The sequence below is a fragment of the Schistocerca gregaria genome, chromosome 7 (assembly GCF_023897955.1).
Source record: "Schistocerca gregaria isolate iqSchGreg1 chromosome 7, iqSchGreg1.2, whole genome shotgun sequence".
Classification (NCBI taxonomy): Eukaryota; Metazoa; Arthropoda; class Insecta; order Orthoptera; family Acrididae; genus Schistocerca; species Schistocerca gregaria.
In genome coordinates this window covers 555706130-555728134 of record NC_064926.1, presented here as the reverse complement: position 1 = coordinate 555728134, position 22005 = coordinate 555706130, and the positions used below count along the sequence as shown (strand labels likewise).

Here is a 22005-nt window from a genome sequence, read left to right as displayed (position 1 = left end):
CTTAAACCTAACTAACCGAAGGACATTACACAATACCCAGCCATAACGAGGCAGAGAAAATCCCTGTCCCCGCCGGGAATAGAACCAGGGAGCTCGGGCGTGGGAAGCGAGAACGCTGCCGCACGACCACGAGATGCGGGCTCTCAACTACTTCCTTGATAGCTACAGCTTAGGGCAGCGGCTGTTTGCTGATGATGCCGTAGTGTACGGGAAGTGCGATCGTTCAGTGGCTGTAGAAGGCTACAAGATGACTTGGTTGAAATAGCTGATTCGTGTGATGAACGGCAGCTTGTTTCAAACCTAGGAAAATTTTAGACTAGTAGGAAAACAACACTGTAATGTTCGGACGCAGTCACATCGATTAAATGTATAGGGATAACGTTGATGAGCAAAATGGAAAGGTCTTGTAAGGATGATGGCAGAAAGGGTGGTCAATCGTGGTACTACTCAATTCTTCAGAAAATCAAAAATAACTATCTCACCACAGTTATTTAATGCAAATAGGAAGACCTGGATCACTGGTGATGGAGAAACTTGTGATTGTTTTACAATTTTGACTCAAAACAGACTTTATTAGAAACTTCAGGTCCGACATTTGCCCTCTTACTGAAGCAATACAAATATCATCACTTTAACTGAATTACACAAACACGAATAAGAATCATATTTAGCTTCCGCAACCAAAATCATAGATAGTAGGCACGGTGAATAATCAGTCATACATTACCGTTCTTGTCTAACCATATTTCAAACACTAGTAACACTATACATTCCCAACGCAAAGTTACACGGTCACATAATACCACAACTTCATTAAAAAAAAGTCTTAAGCTTAATAAAACTAAACAGCCCACATAAAGTTCCACAGTGAAACATCCTTAGACTAAAAATGCAAAGTGGGCCAACCAAGGTCGCAAAACTGGTACACAGGAAAAATAACAAGTGGCACATTCATTAAAGATACAGAAATGTTTAACATAAGAGTTAAATAAGAATGACTAGCGGCCCCACTTAACTTTAGAGAGCAGCGTTAAGGCCCACAGCAGTATTTGGAAGCAATTACGCTACGGCCGGCAGGCGATACGAGCGTTCACTCCACACGGCTTGTGCACAGGCTCACTAGCAGGCAGTATGTATTTGTACATAGTCCGACCTTCCTCACAATGAGCGGTCCTGACAAGAATCTATAACCACACCGACACCAGGAAACGAGCAGACTTAACAATTGGCCTGCAACACAAATAGATTGCTATGAAAACAAGGTCAAATAACAGCCACACTGGAGTATATAATAAGCATGCTCCCAAATTCTTATTGAGCAATATTCTAACATTACCCGTCTCCCAGTAAATTAGCAGGAAACTTAGATGTCACTTCCAGTTGCCATGAAGCACTTTCAACATTAAATAAATATACCAAATCCTGCCGTGACAAATGATTAAGCGAATAACTCTACGGCTGCCGGGCGCGTACACAACGGCAGCCAGTCCCCAAGCGGTCAATATGTCCTAAAACAAGTTCAAACTTGCATGAAAACCACTTCAAACACATACTCAACGGATGATGACAAATGAAATGAGGAATATCAGTCTCCTTGAAATAGCCACTGTAGAACCAAGTTCAGAACCATCTCCGCCAGCTACCCATGCCACAATAAGTTTGAACAATCTTCTTAGTTAAACACAGAATAAAAGTCATAAGTAACTTGGAGCTAGCAAATTACGAGCTAGGAAGCTGTTCAACGTGAGACGCCGAACCCACCAAAATTTTGAACCTCAAGTCGCCCAATGATCGGCACCGTACATCCGGAGCGACAAAAGACAAGGGCGGCGAGAACGTCGAGGCCCATGCACCACGGTTAGGGACGCCGGCCTGTTTTCAACACAAGTTGGCTCGTTGAACGCCGACCGGAGACTCTACCGTCACACGTTCACCCGGGAGTAGTCAAAGATAACAAGACAGCCGTACATTAATATAGCGATGCAAGTAGAACACCCTAGCGCCAGCCGCCAGGGCTCAGGTGGTGTATTCGGATAATTATAAGAATGTGTGATATGTCTGTATAGGAGATCGCATATAAAACATTACTGCCACCCGTTCTTGAATACTGCTCGAGTGTTAGGGATCTATACGGGGTCGGATGAAAGGGCGACATCGGAGCATTTCAGACACATGCTGCTAGATTTGGTACCGGTAGGTTCGATAAACACGCAAGAATTACGGAGATGATTCGTGAACTTAAGGTGGAATCCCTCGAGGGAAGATGACGTCCTTGGCTTGGGCTCTGCTGAGGACACTTTCAGTGAGCTGTCCGAATGCCTATGGAGGAATGGTAACCCATTCTTCATCAAGATCAGAAAACAGAGAAGGGAGTGATTTTGACTCTGGGACCTACAGCGAAATCGACGTTCTGACCAATCAAACAGGTACTCCATTGCATTCGTGAAGAGCCTCTGGACTCGCGAGTCCATTTCAGGACTGTTATGCCCACAAACCATTGCCTTACTGATGTTGTTTTATGATGAGCTGCATTTTCATGCTTATTCAATCACAATCCCCGAACTTTTCCTCTAATGTATGCAGTATATAACTCTGTAAAACAGTTCATACCCTTCCCAATTTAGTAATTTTTAAGCCCCATAGTGGCACCAAACCCTAACCAAAACGAACACCAAATTCTGATTGCTTCACATTGGAGGCAAATTCTCCAAGCAGTTGCCGAATCCAAACTCTTCCATCGGATTGCTACAGAGCATTGCGTGCTGTATCACTCCAAATCGCTCCTGTACAATCAGTACCTATCCAGTGGCCTGGCTCTTTCTACCACCCCAAGCATCGTTAGCCAGTGACAACAGAAATGTGAGGCTTGTGAGAAGATGCTAGCCCTTATTTGAACTGCCAACGCGTAGTCACTGTGCTACCTGGATGACTGGTAGCACTACCGAACTGGCGAGTGATTTCTACCGCTGATTTCATCCGAGTTTCTGCAACCACCGTCCGCAGTGTTCGCTGTCCTCTGTCCCTCCGTTCTGGCCTTGTTGTTGCTTCACATCTTCACTTCACAATTACATCACCAACAGTCAACTTCGACACCTATGGAAGTGTTGAAATGTCTCTGACGTATTAGTTACTCAGATGTCAGATAATGACTAGTCTACGTTCAAAGTCACTGAGCTCTCCTGACAGACCTGTTTTGCTGTCTCTGGCCAACAAAGTACTCTCCGCCTCCATTCATAGACAGGGATCCGCCTCTCCTGACATTTAGAGTTGGAAAACACTTTACACAGAGGTGTGAGGTACTTCCCATCAGATAGTGTAGCAAACAAGGCTAACATGACTGCTTTTGGAGGTTATTTGAGATGGTCATAGAGCTCATGAAGGAATCTGTACTCCAAAGTCGATCATGTGTGTTGTACGATTAATAAACATCGATAAAGTGGTCCCGGTAGTAATTTAAAATCTTTCACATAACTGAAACTTCCTGGCAGATTACAAGAGTGCGCCGGACCGAGACTCGAACTCGGGACCTTTGCCTTTCGCGGTCAAGTGCTTGGTAGAGCACTTGCCAAGTGCTCTACCAAGCACTTGACCGCGAAAGGCAAAGGTCCCGAATTCGAGTCTCGGTCCGGCACACAGTTTTAATCTGCCAGGAAGTATCACATCAGCGCACGCTCCGCTGCAGAGTGAAAATCTCATTCTTTCACATAACTTCTGCTGTGTACCTCAAAGACACCATCGTCAACAACGACGTACAGATAAAAAATAAAATTGTAGTTAATCTTTCGTATGCAGTACTCATCAGTGAAAATTTTATGAAAAGGGTAATTGCTACACACTATATAGAGGAGACGCCGAGTTGCAGATAGCTACAACAAAAAAGCTGTCAGCAATTGACACTATACACACATACACTCACTCAAACACAACTCACACACGTATCGGAGACTGTGGTTATGTGTGTATGAGTTGCGTTTGCCTGAGAGTATGTTTGCATTTTGTGTGTTTTCAACGAAGGTCTTGATAGCCGAAAGCTCACTTTCTGGCCGTGTTCTTGTTGTGCCTATCTGTGACTAAGCAGGAGAGCTGTGCACTGAGTAGCAACTATCCTTTTCATGATATTGTTACATTCTACCCTGGATCCACCAATCAGTGAGGTATCTCTGTTGTTAGTACATGCGCTATTATTTTTCACACAATTATACACCTATGATTTTAAGCCATTTTTCTGGAAAGACTTAACTCATTTATGACATTTATTATCCACATATAAAAAAAAGTTTTGCATTATCCAGGTGCCTAGAACTCCTGAAGATAGGCGTTGACTGTTGATATTGTATGACAGACACAGTTCCTTTCACTGTCCAGAAACGTCACTAAACCCGCCCAAAGGTGTAAACAACCATGCGCCTATTTCACGGAGGGGGACCGACGGACGATCATTTCCAGTAATTCCATCAGGAAGGAGGCACACGGCTGGTGTTGTCTGTAGATCAACCATACCTAGACGGCCAATACCGCGGTTCGATCGCATCAGCATTGATACACTGTGCCAGCAAGGATTCTCAATAAGTTAAGTGACCAGGCGTCTCGGAGTGAGCCAAAGTGATGTTGTTCGGACATGGAGAAGATACGACAGAAACGGTCGACGACATGCCTCGCTCAAGCCGCCGAAGGGTTACCACTGCAGTGGATGACCGCTACCTACGGATTATGGCTCGGAGGAACCCTGACAGCAACGCCACCATGTTTAATGCTTTTCGTGCAGCTACAGGACGTCGTGTTACGACTCAAACTGTGCGCAATGGGCTTCACGATGCGCAACTTCACTCCCGATGCCCATGGCGAGGTCCATCTTTGCAACCACGACACCATGCAGCGCGGTACAGATGGGCCCAACAACATGACGAATGGACGGCTCAGGATTGGCATCACGTTCTCTGCACCTATGAGTGCCGCATATGCCTTCAACCAGACAATCGTCGGAGTCGTGTTTGGAGCCCACTCGGCCAGACTGGACGACTCAGACACGCTGTCCAGCGAGTGCAGCAAGCCGGAGTTTCCCTCATGTTTTTAAGTGGTATTATGTGGGGCAGGCGTACACCGTTGGTGGTCATGGAAGGTGCCATAACGGCTGTACGATACGTGAACGCCTCAGACCGATAGTGCAGCCTTATCGGCAGCATATTGGCGAGATATTCGTCTTCATGGACGACAATTAGCGTACCCAACGGGTACGTCTTTTGAATGACTTCCTTCAGGATAACGACATCGCTCTACTAGAGTGGCCAGCGCGTTCTTCAGACATGAACACTATCGATCATGCCCGGGATAGATTGGAAGGGGTTGTTTAAGGACGACGTGACCCTCCAACCACTCTGAGTGATCTACGCCGAATCACCGTTGAGGAGTGGAACAATCTGGACCAAACGTGCCTTGATGAACTTGTGGATAGTAAGCCACCACGAATAAGGCACGCATCAATGCAAGAGGACGTGCTACTGGGTATTAGAGGTGCCGGTGTGTAGAGAAATCTGGACCACCGCCTCTGAAGGTCTCGTTATATGGTGGTACAACACGCAATGCGTGGTTTTCATAGGCAATAGAAAGGGCGGAAATGATATTTATGTTGATCTCTATTCCAGTTTTCTATACAGGTTTCGGAACTCTCGGAAAGTATGTGATGTAAAACTTTTTTTTCATGTGTAAAATATTGTAGGACGTTATGAAACAAGGATCCGACCACGGCATAATATCCGGGAATTCTTTAAGGGTACAGCTGGGGCCATGAAAGTTTGCATTTTACCATTAGCTTGTTTATGCCTTCTTGACAAATGCAGATCAGGAAGTAATGGTAAAGTGCGGTAGTTTTTTTTCTTATTCAATATAAAAGGAACTTCTGTCATCGCCTGGAATACTGACCAATCTTCTTCGATTCACCACTGGATAGAGATGTGGAATAAATGTAGACTTCGAACCGAGGTGAGTAATGGCAGGTGGTTGGACTCGTTCAGCTTTCCCTGTTCTTGTGTGAGTTTCATCATTACGCAGCACTTCTGTGCGGTGAGTCTGAGCGTCGACCTAGATGCAGCGAGACCGGGCGCACTTGCGGTCTTCCGCGTCTCGGACGCAGGGTAACCGGTTCCTCCTTCATGTGTTCACCCCCACCACGACCTCCTGCGGTTCTGGGCCACTCCTCCGCAGAAAATCCGCAAGTCATCACTACAGCAGGAGAGCGCCAGTCAAATAGCCGCCTACAAAGGGAGCCCAGGACAGTGCTCGGACGCTCCAGCACTGGGAAACACGGTGAGTACCCTCCAGCCTTTGTGCCTCAAGGTCTGTGGCGTGCGACGTGACAGATATTATCTGAATAATTCAAATACTGCACCTCGCAAACATTCATCCAGCTGAACAGGTAGTTCCCTTCCGTCTTGTATGTGTACGAAAGGCGATCGGCGCTGAACCATAGGGTAAACTAATACCCAAGATACTTTCATATGAAGTGCGTCTAAATTGATGAGGATGATGATGGTTTCTTTAAACCCGTACTGACACTGGGTGGCTGATGTTCATCAAGAAAGAAAATAACGTCTGTCTACCCCTGAGGGAGCGAAAGGCTATTTAAAATTTGTACAGAAACCCACTGCTTGAATACTGCTCAACAGTGTGGGATCCGTACCAGATAGGGTTGATGGAAGAGATAGAGAAGATCGAAGGGAGAGCAGCGCGCTTCGTTACAGGGTCATTTAGTAATCGCGAAAGCGTTACGGAAATGATAGACAAACTCCAGTGGAAGACTCTGCAGGGAGACGCTCAGTAGCTCGGTAAGGCCTTTTGTTAAAGTTTCGAGAACATACCTTCACCGAAGAGTCAAGCAGTATATTGCTCCCTCCTACGTATATCTCGCGAAGACACCATGAGGATAAAATCAGAGAGATTAGACCCCACACAGAAGCATGCCGACAATCCTTCTTTCCACGAAAAATACGAGACTGGAATAGAAGGGAGAAAAAAAAGAGTTACTCAGGGTACCCTTCGCCACACACCGTCAGGTGGCTTGCGGAGTATGGATGTAGATGTAGATGTAGATGGCAGTTATAAGAGTTGAGGGGCATGAAAGGGAAGCAGTGGTTGGGAAGGGAGTGAGACAGGGTTGTAGCCTCTCTCCGATGTTTTTCAATCTGTATATTGAGCAAGCAGTAAAGGAAACAAAGAAAAATACGGAGTAGGTATTAAAATCCATGGAGAAGTAATATAAACTTTGAGGTTCGCCGACGACATTGTAATTCTGTCAAAGACAGCAAAGGACTTTGAAGAGCAGTTGAACGGAATGGACAGTGTCTTGAAAGGAGGATATAAGATAAACATCAACAAAAGCAAAACGCGAATAATGGAATGTAGTCGAATTAAGTCAGGTGATACTCAGGGAATTAGATTAGGAAATGAGACACATAAAATAGAAAAGGAGTTTTGCTGTTTGGGAAGAGAAATAACTGATGATGGTCAAAGTAGAGAGGATATCAAATGTAGACTGGCAATGGCAAGGAAAGCGTTTCTGAAGAAGAGAAATTAGTTAACATCGAGTATAGATATAAGTGTCAGGAAGTCGTTTTTGAAAGTATTTCTATTGAGTGTAGCCATGTATGGAAGTGAAACGTGGACGATAAATAGTTTAAACAAGAAGTGAATAAAAGCTTTCGAAATGTGGTGTTACACAAGAATGCTGGAGATTAGATGGGTAGATCACATAACTAATGAGGAGGTATTGAACAGAAGGAGAAGAGGAGATTGTGGCACAACTTGACTAGAAGAAGGGATCGGTTGGTAGGACATGTTCTGAGGCATCAAGGGATCACTAGTTTAGTATTGGAGGGCAGCGTGGAGGATAGAAATCGTAGAGGGAGACCAAGAGATGAACACACTGAGCAGATTCAGAAGGATGTAGGTTGCAGCAAGTACTGGGAGATGAAGAAGCTTGCACAGGATAGAGTAGATTGGAGAGCTGCATCAAACCAGTCTCAGGACTGAAGACCACTACAACAACCCCTGACTAATCCTCAAAGGACATCCATTGTTCTCAGTATACAGGGTGAAGCAGAGCTCGACCGACCTATTTTCAGAGATTGTTCAAGGATACCTTTTGAGTATATTGGTATAAGTGACTCACTGTCACCGGTGGCTAGTTACAGAGTGCCTTTTTTAAAGTGCTTTTCTGTACCCCAATCCCTTTTGCTGCAGCAGTAAGTCCCAGTTACTTATTCTCAACCGCTCTGAGAACATTTATCAAACAGGCTTCAGATCATTTTCCTCTCCAAGACACGCCCTCTGTTTTATAAAATATAGGCACTTTTGTGTAACAGGAAGAACCACCACTTATCATGATACACTCTTACATTTAAAATAATTTTTAGTGTCGTTTCATTTGCATAAAATGTAAAGCCTTAATAGGAGACATGTCCGACTATCCTAGGTTTTTTAAGCTGACCAGCTATCACAAATTTCACTGGTGCATCTATATCCCTACCACTACTATTGTAATTTAGAGTAATTTTACCTAAATAACAGAAAACCCTGTCTCTATGTCGCCACGTACAACGCTTTTACTAAATTTAGTTTAGTTTCCAAATATTGAGAGGGTAGTCCTGTTAATAGGAAACGCTAATCAATAGAGCTACCCTTTTTACAGGATTTGACAGAGTGTTGTGCCTAATGGATAAGTAAATTTGACTACTCAATTCTTTTCCTAAGATCTTGCCCAGCGGTTAAAAAGGAACACAGTTCGAATAGTATTGTGTTGAAGCTAGGACAACTCAGTTCCAAGTTCATTTAGAGGTTTAAAATACGTACTAACGGTCGCATGTCTATCTAGGCAATGAAACAGTGAGGTATTGGAAAAGCAGAAACATGAATTTTGCTTACTTTGTTGCTACTGTTTCAGTTGGTTCTTCAAATAAATGTTACTCCAGGTAAACAATGTTGGGTTACACCCTTATACACTAAGTTTTTAAAAGAGAAAAAAAAACAGTAGATAACTTCAAGGAAGCTAAAAAAAGTTTGGCCAGAGGGGACATTTAGAAAAATACTTTCCTTAATTAACAAACTTAAATAATAAAATATTTAGATCCTAAACCTCACAATTTTTATACTGAGCATTTCACTTCAAGTAAACCTCTTTCATCCTGAAATTTACTTTCAAAGGCCATTGCTCTTTGAAGTAACTCTGTATCGTAATTAAACAGATTCTAGTATCTTGGCTTCACTCTGGCTGAATTTTATGTAAGCAAACATTTACTATGACACTTTGCAGTAGTTAATAAATCTTTTAAAATGAGAATAGCGTGACTTTATTTCCGTGAAATTCTCATTACGCCTTTCTGTGAAACAAGTAAGACAACTTTTTACCCGAAAACAATTTAAATGGTGCCTCTTTATATTAACTTGGCACTTTATACGTCTGTAACACAAGATACTTGGATTAATCGAAAACCAGGAATGAGCCCTATATAGGCATTTGATAAGAGTGAAATTACAGGATGAACCAGTTTCTCTAAAGTTCCAGAATGAATTTTGATTAATAGAAAACAGTTTAAATTAATAGTTGACGTTGTACGAAAGCAAAGTACCGACAAAAATCTTATCTAGTGGCTGTAGGCTTGGGTGTGGCTAACAATTATGGCGGCTACTCTACCCACAGTGCGGCCTGCAAAGTATCTTGCTGTATGAGCTCAGTTTCTCTTTTTGGCGTCGTTCAATTTTATATACAGTAGCCCAACAACTCGCAGCTATGCTGTAAGTCATTTGCAGTCTTCATCCGAGGCACTTTTGTGCAAATTTGCAGGCCAAACGTCTCCTGCTCCACACGGCTGTTGCCTCAATTTCTAATGCCTACAGACTTCGTGACTTACGTCCCTCGCTTGCTCTAGATAGAGCGCCAGTTCGGCCTTGACATCGTTTCCACTCCCCACAGCCACTTTTGTTTCAAACAAAAGCACGCTGGCTTTTAAATAACATATATTTCTTGCATTGTTCCTAATCGTGAATATTTCTTACAATTGTCAAATTTGCATCACCATGAACAGTTTATAGACACAAATATTTTAAAACACGTAATGCCATTAAACCAGTATTTAACTTAATAAACAATTTACATATTATTTTACAAACATTTCTTACATACAACACAAAGGACTTCAATCTCCAATACACTTTGCTTTACATATACAGAAAATATAGTACCAACATACGAAAATTTTAAGGAATAGAAATTACAAAAATTTAAATGAACCATAAACAATTAGTGTTATACATCTATCCCTATTGTGGGAGATAGATCAACCAGCTCCCTGTTTAGACAAACAACGCAATCAGCACCCCGTTTTAGGTGCAATTTGTTCTCCGTATACACTTAGGTTACAGCATTAACCTTACGTCGAAATCATTTGAACTAACTTAACCATATAACAAAGAAATCTGGTATAAAATATTTTTTCAGTTTACCAATAGAAATAAACACAGTTTTCTTCTAACATACAGTGGAAAACTCACGAGCAACACTGGGCGTGGGTCTGCCTACTCAAGAAGACTAAGTGCAGACACCGACCGCAGTGCTGGTGTGGCAGACGAGCCAAATATTCGAACGGTCAGTCTATACCGGTGGTCCATCCATCCCGGAATTACCCTACTAGACCTTTTTGCCGTGATCGCTCCCGTCATATTCCTGAATAATGACGTTTCTGAAGTAATACCCATTATACGCAAGTTGTCACATAGTTTTAGGAGCACTTTGAGACTGTTCGCTGACGAATCTGTCGCCTATAAGAAACTGTCACCGTTTAATGTCATACAGAAATGTACAACGACTTCAACAAACATCCTATTTGATGTAACGTAACGTAAACTCCGTCCACAGGCACTGTCGGACCCAGTGGTACCGACCGGCCGCCGTGTCATCCTCGGTCCACAGGCGTCACCGGATGCGGATATGGATGGGCATGTGGCCAGCACATCGCTCTCCCGACCGTACGTCAGTATCCGAAACCTGAGCCGCTACTTCTCAGTGAAGTAGCTCCCAAACCATTTCGTTGATACTTTCAAAAATCGAGATAATCGACTTTGAAGTTTCCTGACTGTCGTTAACCCTTTCAGGGGAAGTTTGAAACCACCTACAATGTTCTCATTTTGTAGCAAAAGGGCAGTCGCTACATTTGGGGACACCATTCAGCAGCCTAGTTGGTGCTGCCCTCTAGCGGCTGTCACTGGAACCGCTTCAAAATCTGTAACTATTAGCAAGTAGTGTGGCGAGTTGGACAGCGATTTTTATATGATGTGGGCGAACGTCTTTGTTCTCAAATTGTGACTGTATTCTTCTGTATTAGGTAACATTTATGCATGTATTAGGCAGAATACTGATCTGTTTACATTAATACTATATGTACTGCAATAATAACCAAAATAATGCTTTTATTTCCGTGAATGTTGTGGTGGTTCCATTTGAAACCACTGCTCCTGTAATGACAGCGTTAGTAGGTTGACGAATTCTTTTTTTTTCAGTTTGCCTTGATGTATTCTCACAGACTAAAGGATGAGGAAATTCCCGGAGTGCCTTTAAGCAGATAGATATTGCTTCAGATCCCGAGTCACAGATTGACACTAGCCGTGACAGTGAAAGAGATGTGTTAGCTGAAGACAGTGATCTGGATTTGCGAATGGAAACACCTGTTTTATCTGATATTATTTCGGATAGTGAGTGTTAGGACCACTTTGACAATGGCAGTGATGACAGTTTCAGCAGTAATGACTGCTTGCCACTGTGTTCCATTGCGAATTTTTCATGGAGAAAGGACGTCAGGGCAATGAACTTTACCGCCAATTTTTCAGAGGAAGCTGGTGTACGAGGAAAACTTAAAAATGACAGTGAAGGTATGCAACCAGTAGATCATTCTTTGTGTCTGTTTTGTGACACTATGTTAGAACACATAGTTTTCCAGTCTAATCTGTACGCAACATAGAAAGGTGGAAATTTCAGACCTCTTTCTAAAGCAGAACTAAAAGTATTTTTGGCTATAAACATTCTAATGGGAATCAAGAAACCTTGTTATTATCGTGGTTACTGATCATCCCATAAGGAACTTTTGATGCGTACATTTCCTCACTAATGTCGGTAAAAAGTTCAGCTGGATTTTGACACATATCCACATCAATGACAACGCTGTTATGCCTTCAAGGGAGAGCAGAAATTACCACAAATTATATAAAGTCCGTCCACTAATCAGATACTGATAAACTTCAAAGACTTCTGTGCACCTACTATGGAGCAAGCTATAGATGAATGCATGGTGAAGTTCAGAGGACGAATCGCATTCAAACAATATATGCCCCAAAAGCCAATCAAGAGGGGATACAAAATCTGGGTCAGAGCTGATAAGCTTGGATATATTTGTTATTTTCAGATATATACTGGAAACGTTGAAGACATAGTGGAAAAGTCCTTAGGAGAGAGAATTGTGAGAGATATGTGTAAAGGCTTGGAAGGAAAGGGATACCACATATACTTTGACAATTTTTTTTACCAGTGTTTCACTTTTACAGAAGCTAAAAGATGACGGGCTTTTTGCCTGTGGTAGAATTAGACTTCCTACTCTAAAAAACAGACAATGTGTTGCAAAGAGGAGAATTTGACTGGTCAGTTCGTTCTGATGGCATTTCCTGCATCAAATGGAAAGACAAATGTGTAGTCATGTTGCTGTCTACAACTGATTCGCCTGTTGAAGGTCAGCCATAAAGAAAAGGATGGAAAAATCACGAAGGTACCTTGCCAAAAATAGTGAAATCAAATAATGCAAATATGGGATGTGTCGATAAGGTAGATATGATGAACAGTTTTTATGCAATATACAGGAAATCACAAAAGCGGTGGCTAAGATTATTTTGGTATATAGTTGATATTTCTAATGGAAATGCATTTATTCTGTTTCGATTATGTAATACAACAGCGAACCAAGTGCTAAAGGGTTATCGAAGACATGTTGCCACAGGCCTGGTAGGCAGTAATGTCTTCAAAGGTAATCCTGGCCATCCCAGTGCACCGTCAGAACCGTCTGCAAAAAAATTCAAAACTGTTGTTCCCCATAAGAAACTTGTATCGGAAGCAAAACATCTACCAAAACATAGAACCTCAAGGCACTGTGTGCACTGCAGCACAAAGAAAGAACCCCACAGATGCAGATGGACATGTAGTCACTACCAGGTAGCCTTATTCTTATCTGCAGATAGGAATTGCTTTTTGCTGTATCATCAAAAGTGATGACATTTAGCGAGCAGTGGCTCCATTTGAAACCACCCAGTATGTGTTCAGTCTATGTATATTTCAGTTAATTTTTTATTTTTCTGTTTCAGTGTATGAAAATTAAAACAATAAAAACAAGGAAAAATTAAAAATTATTATTTTTTTCTATTTTGCCCCTGAAAGGGTTAATATGCTAACGAAAGACGCATTAATCACGACGGTCTTTGCGACTGTGTGGAAGAATGCTCGCCTGCCGTGTGTTTTCATGCCCGACTACGGTCTAATGCAAATTTTTTAACAGAAGTGTAAGTTCTGATAGCAATTTCATGAATTTTAAAATACATTAAGACTGAAAAAAAAAATCAGTAGTACTCTAGACTAGTAATCACTGGATCGCTGGTACGAGTCTACTTTCGGTCATACTTTTTTTCATTTTTTTCCGTTCAGTACGAACACCTAAGTCATTTAAATACAAAATTAATCCAATATATGCTAATTAACAGGCATCTAATTGCTGTTATTATGAAATATTCAGATCTTGTTACTTCATATTACATACTGCACACAGCACTCGAGTTTTCACTGCAGATATAAATTCTTTATTAGTGATATTTTATAAATCATTGCTTAAAAAAGCAAAACGTTACAGATTAAACTGTTTTCATCTTTCATGTCTTACACTTCATGGAATTATTCATAGAACATGCACATTCGGATAAAATTTTGTCAGGACTGCGAATCGAACCCAGCCCAGACAGGGGGTAACTGAGGGTTCTACTACACATCCACGCGATCCGGTGAGTGTCGTTGACCTTGCTTTCGCATATTAAAGACCGTCAGAAAACTTCAAAGTCGAATTTCTCGAGCACTTTTGGGAATTGCACCGAATTATTTCTGTTACTTTATATTCGAGTTCTGAACTTCACTTACCACAAATACAAAAAATAGAAAGGTACTGAGTGATCAAAAAGTCAGTATAAATTTCAAAACGTAATAAACCACGGAATAATGTAGATAGAGAGGTAAAAATTGACATACCTGCTTGGAATGACATGGCGTTTTATTAGAACCACCCTATATTGCTAGACGCGTGAAAGATCTCTTGCGCGCGTCGTTTGGTGATGATCGTGTGCTCAGCCGCCACTTTCGTCACGCTTGGCCTCCCAGGTCCCCAGACCACAGTCCGTGCGATTATTGGCTTTGGGGTTACCTGAAGTCGCAAGTGTATCGTCATCGACTGACATCTCAATGAATGCTGAAAAACAACATCCGACGCCAATGCCTCACCATAACTCCGGACGTGCTTTACAGTGCTGTTCACAACATTATTCCTCGACTACAGCTATTTCTGAGGAATGATGGTGGATATATTGGGAATTTCCTGTAAAGAACATCATGTTTACTTTGTCTTACTTTGTTATGCTAATTATTGCTATTCTGATCAGATTAAACGCTATCTGTCGGATATTTTTTGAATTTTTGTATTTTTTTGGTTCTAATAAAACCCCGTGTCATTCCAAGCATGTCTGTCTATTTGTACCTCTCTATGTACATTATTTCGTGATTTCTTGCTGCAGTGTACTTTATTTGATCGAGACGCGTTTCACCTTTTACTTTAAGACATCTTCAGTGGACTAGTTGGTCACAATCCGGAGCTCACATTATAATTTCACTTACAAAACATAAGCTCATATTCATATTACGAGCGCTATTCCTCACAGTTTTCATCTTCTTTACGCTAATTGCTGTGGAGCACTATTACAACAGAAGAATAATAATGCTCTACAGCAATGAGCATTAAAAACATAAAAACTGTGAAGAAAAAATTTTGTATCGTGAAAATGTGCTTATATTTCGTAAGATAAATTATAGTGCGGCCACGTTAAGAGCTATGAACACTTTTTCATCTTCGATGCTTTGAAACATAATTCTTCTAATGAATAAATGCTAATATCTTTTAAGGTATACATTTTAGAGAACATGTTTACTTCAGATTTTTTTCATGTTTTGGTCCATACTGCTACTTCCCAAAAAATGGAAAGCAAAGAGCTTGTAGTAGAAGAGATTTATTTCACAGTATCGAAGATGAATAATTGCTCGTAGTTCTTAAGGTATGCATTTTCGACCCTATGTTTGCTGAGACTTATTTGTTTCCAATATCGTGTACTCTTAACTGTATGCGTTTACGCCTTTAATTATGATATATCCTGTATATGTATGTCTTTGAGGAGAGCTCTGTTCACTAAAACTCAGTTTAGAACTTTTATCCGAGAGTCCCAAAATATTTTGTTGCCTTCCACTTCGAAAGAGGCGAGTGAATAACGCAATGAAATAAGGCAGAATGATCTCACGCGGAATTATATATGTTTTATTTTTTTCCAATCTTTGTTCCAGAGAGCGAGAAGTATAATAAAAATGTATACAGCAAATATTATTTAGCCACGAGAGCGACATTAATCAGTAAGATCGCCCTTTTTGTAACTTCCATATTTGGGAAGGTATAAAAACAGTAAGTTTTGCTTTAAGTAGCATCTTACATTTTTTTTTATTTCGGTATCCATTCACACTTCTCAAGGGTCGTTCAAAAACGCATCACAGTGTACCGTTCACGTGAACATGACGTTATTAAACACGTAACACAATATTGCCTTTGACCCTCCTATACTACCAGAGCAGACGTACCGGGGATAAAGTACGAGTATCCCCCGACTTCCTGTAGTGAACAGTAAAATGTCAGTGGTCTTCAGGTTAAGATTTGTGTGAGTTCAGTGTGCACCAACGAAGGAAGAGTAGAAATTATAGTGTAAACACTATCATCTTCGCACGTTTATGCTTATGTTAGTCATGTATGACGTACAGGTGTTGTACAAAGTTACGGAAACCCCGCGTGAACTGCACGACTGAACATAAGTGCAATTACTAGACGAGCACCGAGGTCGCGCTGATGTATTTCGCCACGAACGGCACCTCTACGTTGTCTTCAGTACGGTGCAAGCGTCAGTCGTGATCAAAAGTGTTCTGTGTAGTTGCGAGTGCGTTACATTTTAGCTAAATGAATGCGAAAGTGGGCAAATTGTAGGTGCTTCTGTGTTTCGTAACCAAACGAGCCGATGTGTTTAATGTTTTAAGATGCACCGTATCGAAGATTTATGCCACATACAGCGAAAACGGAAGAACAGCATCCACTAATTGACAACATGGACTTAAATGTGTGTTGAGTGGTCACGACAGACGGTGGTTAAAAAGAATTGTGACGAGAAATAGAAGAACGACAGCTGAGAAATCACTGCAGAAGTGAATGTCGTACTCGCGAACCCACCCAGCACTGAAACATCACGGAAGGAACTTGAGAATCAAAGAATTGCAGGGCGAGCTAGTAACTGAAGTTGTACAATAGACACGATACCTTATTATTAATTGCCATATTTATCAAATGACACAAAGATTCAGGTGTAAATTAAATAATTCTTCTAAATATTTCAACAGTTGAGGAGTATGTAAATGTTTTTACTGTTATGTAGCTCATAAACTAAATATAATCCGAAAAACATCGTACAAATTGTTTCTAAATGCGGTTATATTCTTCTTTTACACTGCAAAATGTGATAGACCATAAAAGGGTTCCAACACATTAGTTTACATATGCCACTGAAGATGATTTTTTGATACTATTTTAACGATAATGTTTCCCTGTAAGTACTCTGACAACTAGTTTGACACGATAATGAACGATTTTCAAGTTATATGTGGTCTCTATCGAGACTCTGCAGTGGCTATTATCATGATTTTTCCATGTAGCTCATGAAAGTCGATATGAAAGACGTATTTATGTTGTTGTCACTCCCCAGATAATTTCACACGCTGAAGACGAATGGACCACATAATCATTCAAAACCATTTAATGTGTTTTGAAAACAGTTTCAACAGAGGTTTGTCTTGAAATTACGTCACTCCTCAAATGACTTATAAACGCCTGAGACTAATTCGATTTGGTGGAACTTCGAAGTTTCGAATACGACTGCAAAGTTCAATTTTAATCAATTACACTACCAGAACAATCCATTTTAACTAACTGTGTGCTAGCAGATATTCTGCCGACGATCATACGTTCTAAAGCAATATGACAAAATATTTTTAAATGTTTCCTTTAAACAAATATGTACATATTTCTGTTTCATCGTAAATGATTTGATAAGGAACAAGCATTCATGCGACTGTCTATGCTGTGTTACGCATGAAACAATAACGGTAATTTTGTAAATATTTCCAAGCAACCCACAACTGTTAAGTTTGTTTTTAATATTCATAATGCATTTCGGAGAGTACTATCCATCTCATGCAGTAAATTCACAATTATTTCTGTCTTGTAGATTTCCGCAATATCTACATCTCAGTGAGTCACACTTACTTGCTTGGCAGAAGGTGCCTCCCACAATCCTCCAGTCCTCACATGCTTACTCCATTTCATATCGCTCTGCAGCGTTACGCCCAGATATTTAAACGACGCGACTGTGTCAACAAGCACATTACTAATGCTGTATCCTCATTTACGTCAGCCCAAATTTTCCTACATTAAGAGCCAGCCGCCATTCATCACACAAGAAATTTTGTCTAGGTCATCTTGTATCAGCCTAGAATCACTTATCTTCGACACCTTACCGTATACCATAGCATCATCATCAAACAACCCCAGATCGCTACACACCCTGTTTGCCAGATTATATACTCGTAGAGAATAGCAGCGGTCCTATTACAGGTCCCTGGGGCACTCCTAATGTTGCCTCTGTCTCCGATGACCACTCGCCGTCGAGGGCAACATACTGGGTTCTGTTACTTAAGAAGTCTTCGAGCCACTCACATATCTGTGAACTTATTCCGTATGCTCGAACCTTCCTTAACAGGCTGCAATGGGGCGCCGTGTCAAATGCTTACCGGAAATGTGGAAATATGGAATCCGCCTGTTCCTCTTCATCCGTTGTTCGCACTATATCACGTGAGAAAAGGGCAAGCTAAGATTTGCACAAACGATACTTTGTAAAACCACTATTCGTGAGCTTCTCAGTCTCAGGAAGGATTACTTCATTCTGAGAAAGTTCTCTAAAATTCTTCAGCTGTTAAGGACATCGGTCTGTAATTTCACGGGTCTGTTCTGTTTCCCTTCTTGTACATAGAAGTCACCTACGCTTTTTGTAGTTGCCTGGGACATTGAGCTGGTCAAGTGATTCGCTATAAATGCAAACTAAGTAAGGAGTCACAGACGCAGAGTGCGCTGTTTAAAACCGTATTGTGATTCTGTTCCGACCGGCCGACTTATTTGTTTTCAACTCTTCCTGATGTTTCTCTAGGACAGGGGTCTTATTACTGTGTCTTCCGTACAGGACTCTGTACTATGGTACGTTTGTAAGATTCTCCTGCGTGAACGATCTCTTAAATGTGGAACTTAAAACTTCGGCATGAAGCATGTTGTCCTACAGCAAATTATAAGATCGGCTGATATCTTACCACTGTTTAAAACGTAACTGCGACTTTTCACTTTGTAACACAATTATTGAATCTTTGTTTATACATTCTGTGTTTTGTCATGAGTGGAATTTATTGGGTCAAATGGTTCAAATGGCTCTGCGCACTATGTGACTTAACATCTATCGTCATCAGTCCCCTAGAACTTAGAACTACTTAAACCTAACTAACCTAAGGACAACACTCAACACCCGGCCATCACGAGGCAGAGAAAATCCCTGACCCCGCCGCGAATCGAACCCGGAAACCCGGGCGCGGAAAGCGAGAACGCTACCGCACGACCACGAGATGCGGGCAGTGGGATTTATTGCTGACTACTCTGTAAATCTGTTGCCACTATATTTATTATGTGTTAGTCATACCAAATGTCTTATGTAATCTGGTAAAGGATCTATGGTTTGAAATCCTAAAAATATAAAATGGAAAACCACAAACATTGTTCATGTCGCCAAATAGCGATATGCTTGAAAACTGGAAGAACTAACGTATACACGTTTGAGTCTGTAAATAGTATAATCATCCTTCTCTCATTCTCATGGCCCAATTCTTCGTATCCTGTGTCTTTGAGGCGACAAAGTTAATTTTTTTCTTTTTACAGGAAGACACTGCTATTTGACTTACTGTTATTATTTAAGTACAATCCAGTTTTCGGCCTTTTATGCCGTTTTCAAGTTATTTGCAGTTTCCTAAAACATCACTCGTGGACGGTGTAAATGTGGTTGTAGGTCACTGGGAAGAAAAAAACTTATAATAATTCCGCATCACCTTTTGCGAGGTGTTTTCCAGCTGACAGAACAGTCGAATGTGGTGACCAAATGCACCATAAAAAAGGGAATGTTGTTATAATTAGCAGCGTCAGCTGGAAAACACCAGGCGATGTGGGATTATTATTAATTTTTAGACCCCTGTGACCGACAATTGAATTTACATCATCCACGAGTTGTCAGGAAACAGAAAATACTTGAAAATAACATAAAAAGCCGAAACCTCGGATGCATTTAAATAAAAGCTAAAAACAGTCGAATTTCGATGTGTTCCCTTTAAAAAATTGTGTATAACTGTTTCTCAACAACATCAACTTGCTCAGAATTTAGAGAACCCAATAAAGGAATGGAGTAGGAGAGAAAATCGTTAAGATTGGTACGAAGTAACCACCGGCAGGCACTGTTGAGTAGCGGACGTGTAGAAGCACTCAAAAAACATGGCCGGATGTCAATTTAAATTCGTGCACGCACGTATCATCGGCGGGTATGTACATTATTAGAGTTGCAATTCTCTTTGATTGGCTGAACGGGCACCGGAATGTATTTGTACTGATCGTGTTTAATGTGTAACTAAGCATTATAAGGGATACGAGGTAAGTTGGAAAAATTCGACACCATTCGCAGTTTCATGACGATGATGTGTAGTAGCCAAAAGCGGTGTGCACCCTTGCACACGCCTGTGTTTAATGCACGATTACCGGATGTTTAATTGTTTTATGTCTGTTAATTATTATTGTTCAGTGCTGTATTGGGCAGAATGTTGAGTCGTACGAGTTTGCGGTTTTCGAGGTGGCAGAGTTAGAGGACCAACGCGTCTTCAGTATGCATTGATTTTATCCATATTGGATCAGAGGTCGTGGTTGTGAATGTCAATGTTAAAAAATATATCGGCTCAGCCACTTGTTTATAGCGTAAAACACTAAGATTGACGCGTTTTGGAAGTCAAGCTTCCATCATCAGAATAATAAAAAGTAAAAGAATCTGTTAAAACTCGTTAAAATGGAATATGCACCAGGCACAATAAAACTGATAATAAAATCAAAACATCGTCGCTACTTACCTTGTTGCAGCCGTGTCTTCCAAGGTGCATCTCCACATAGTCGTTAAAACATAAAAATCTAAAATGTTTTAATTTTATTGTGCCTGGTGCATATTCCATTTTAGCGAGTTTTAACAGGTTCTTTTACTTGTTATTATTCTGATCATGGAAGTTTGACTTCCGAAACGCGTTAATCTTAGTGTTTTACACTATAAACAAGTGGTTGAGACGATATATTTTTTAACATTGCGTCTGCATTAAATTTTGCGTAAAACTCAAGAAAACCGTCACAGAGACACACCAATGGATCTAGCAAACATACGCCGATGAGTGCTTAAGCCGCACTCGGTGTTACGAATGGCTCACACGATTAAAAAGTGCCGGCGGAAGTTATAGATGGCCCTCGTTCAGAACACCCTTTGACGTCTACCGGCGACGCTCATGTCGGAAACGTTAAGGAAATTGCGTGTGCCAATCGAAGCCTGACTGTCCGAGAGATTGGAGAAGGCTGTAACATTTCAGTTGGATCGTGTCATGATATCCTAACACAGCATCTTGAAATGCGTCGCGTTGGCGTCAAAGTTCGTCCCACAACTCCTGATTGAAGTTTAGAAAGACCTTCGTCTCGCAAGAGCTTTTGGATCGCGCAAATGAGAACGAGATCTCCCTTAAGAGAATCAAAACTGGTCTTGAGACGTGTGTCTACGGTTATGATGTTGCGACCACGGTTCAGTCTTCAGGAATGGTCGAAAAAGATTCTATAAGACCAAAAAAAGTTTGTCAAGTCTGGTAAAATATTGAAGCCAAACTGATAGTTTTCTTTGACTTGGAAGGATTACTTCGTCATGAATTCGTGCCACGGAGAGAAACTGATAATCGATGGTACAATCACGACATTTTGCGACTTCTGCAAGATAATGTGAGACAGCGTTAAATGTGGCTAGGCAGTTCGTAGCTCCTGCATTACGATAACGCATCCACACAATCGCCCTTGCTTGTGCGTGACTGCTGTACAAAAACGAAACCACTGTGCTGTCGCATCCTCCGTACACTCCAGACCTGTCCGTGCTAACTTTGTTTTTAATTACAAAGATGAAAATCCCCTTCAAAGGACGAAGATTTTCAACGATAGGCCAGATAAAAGAAATCCGCAGACGCACTTCGCGTATTCCAGCAAGAGATGTACCAAGACTGTTTTTGGAAGTGGAAACGGCGTTGGGAGCGGTGTATCAATTGTGGAGTATTTCGAAGGAGACCGTGCACAATAAGTGAAAGGTAAGAGTAGAAAAAATTTGAGGTCTAATTTTCGGAATTTTTTAACAGACGTATAAACGAATCGGACAACATCAGATGTTTGGACAACATGGTTGTGGAGAGAAGCAGCGATTAGTATGATTAAT

At 41.2% G+C, this 22005-nt stretch overlaps 1 protein-coding gene across 1 annotated transcript in view; it reads left to right on the top strand.

The window, feature by feature from the left end:
• Window positions 1-6237: 6237 nt before the first annotated feature.
• Window positions 6238-22005, top strand: part of LOC126281696 (probable cytochrome P450 6a13) — a 65475-nt gene continuing 49707 nt past the window's right edge. Inside the window, exon 1 of the mRNA XM_049980869.1 lies at window positions 6238-6303. The gene's annotated coding sequence lies outside the window, so the exon portion shown is untranslated. The remainder of the gene's footprint in view (window positions 6304-22005) is intronic.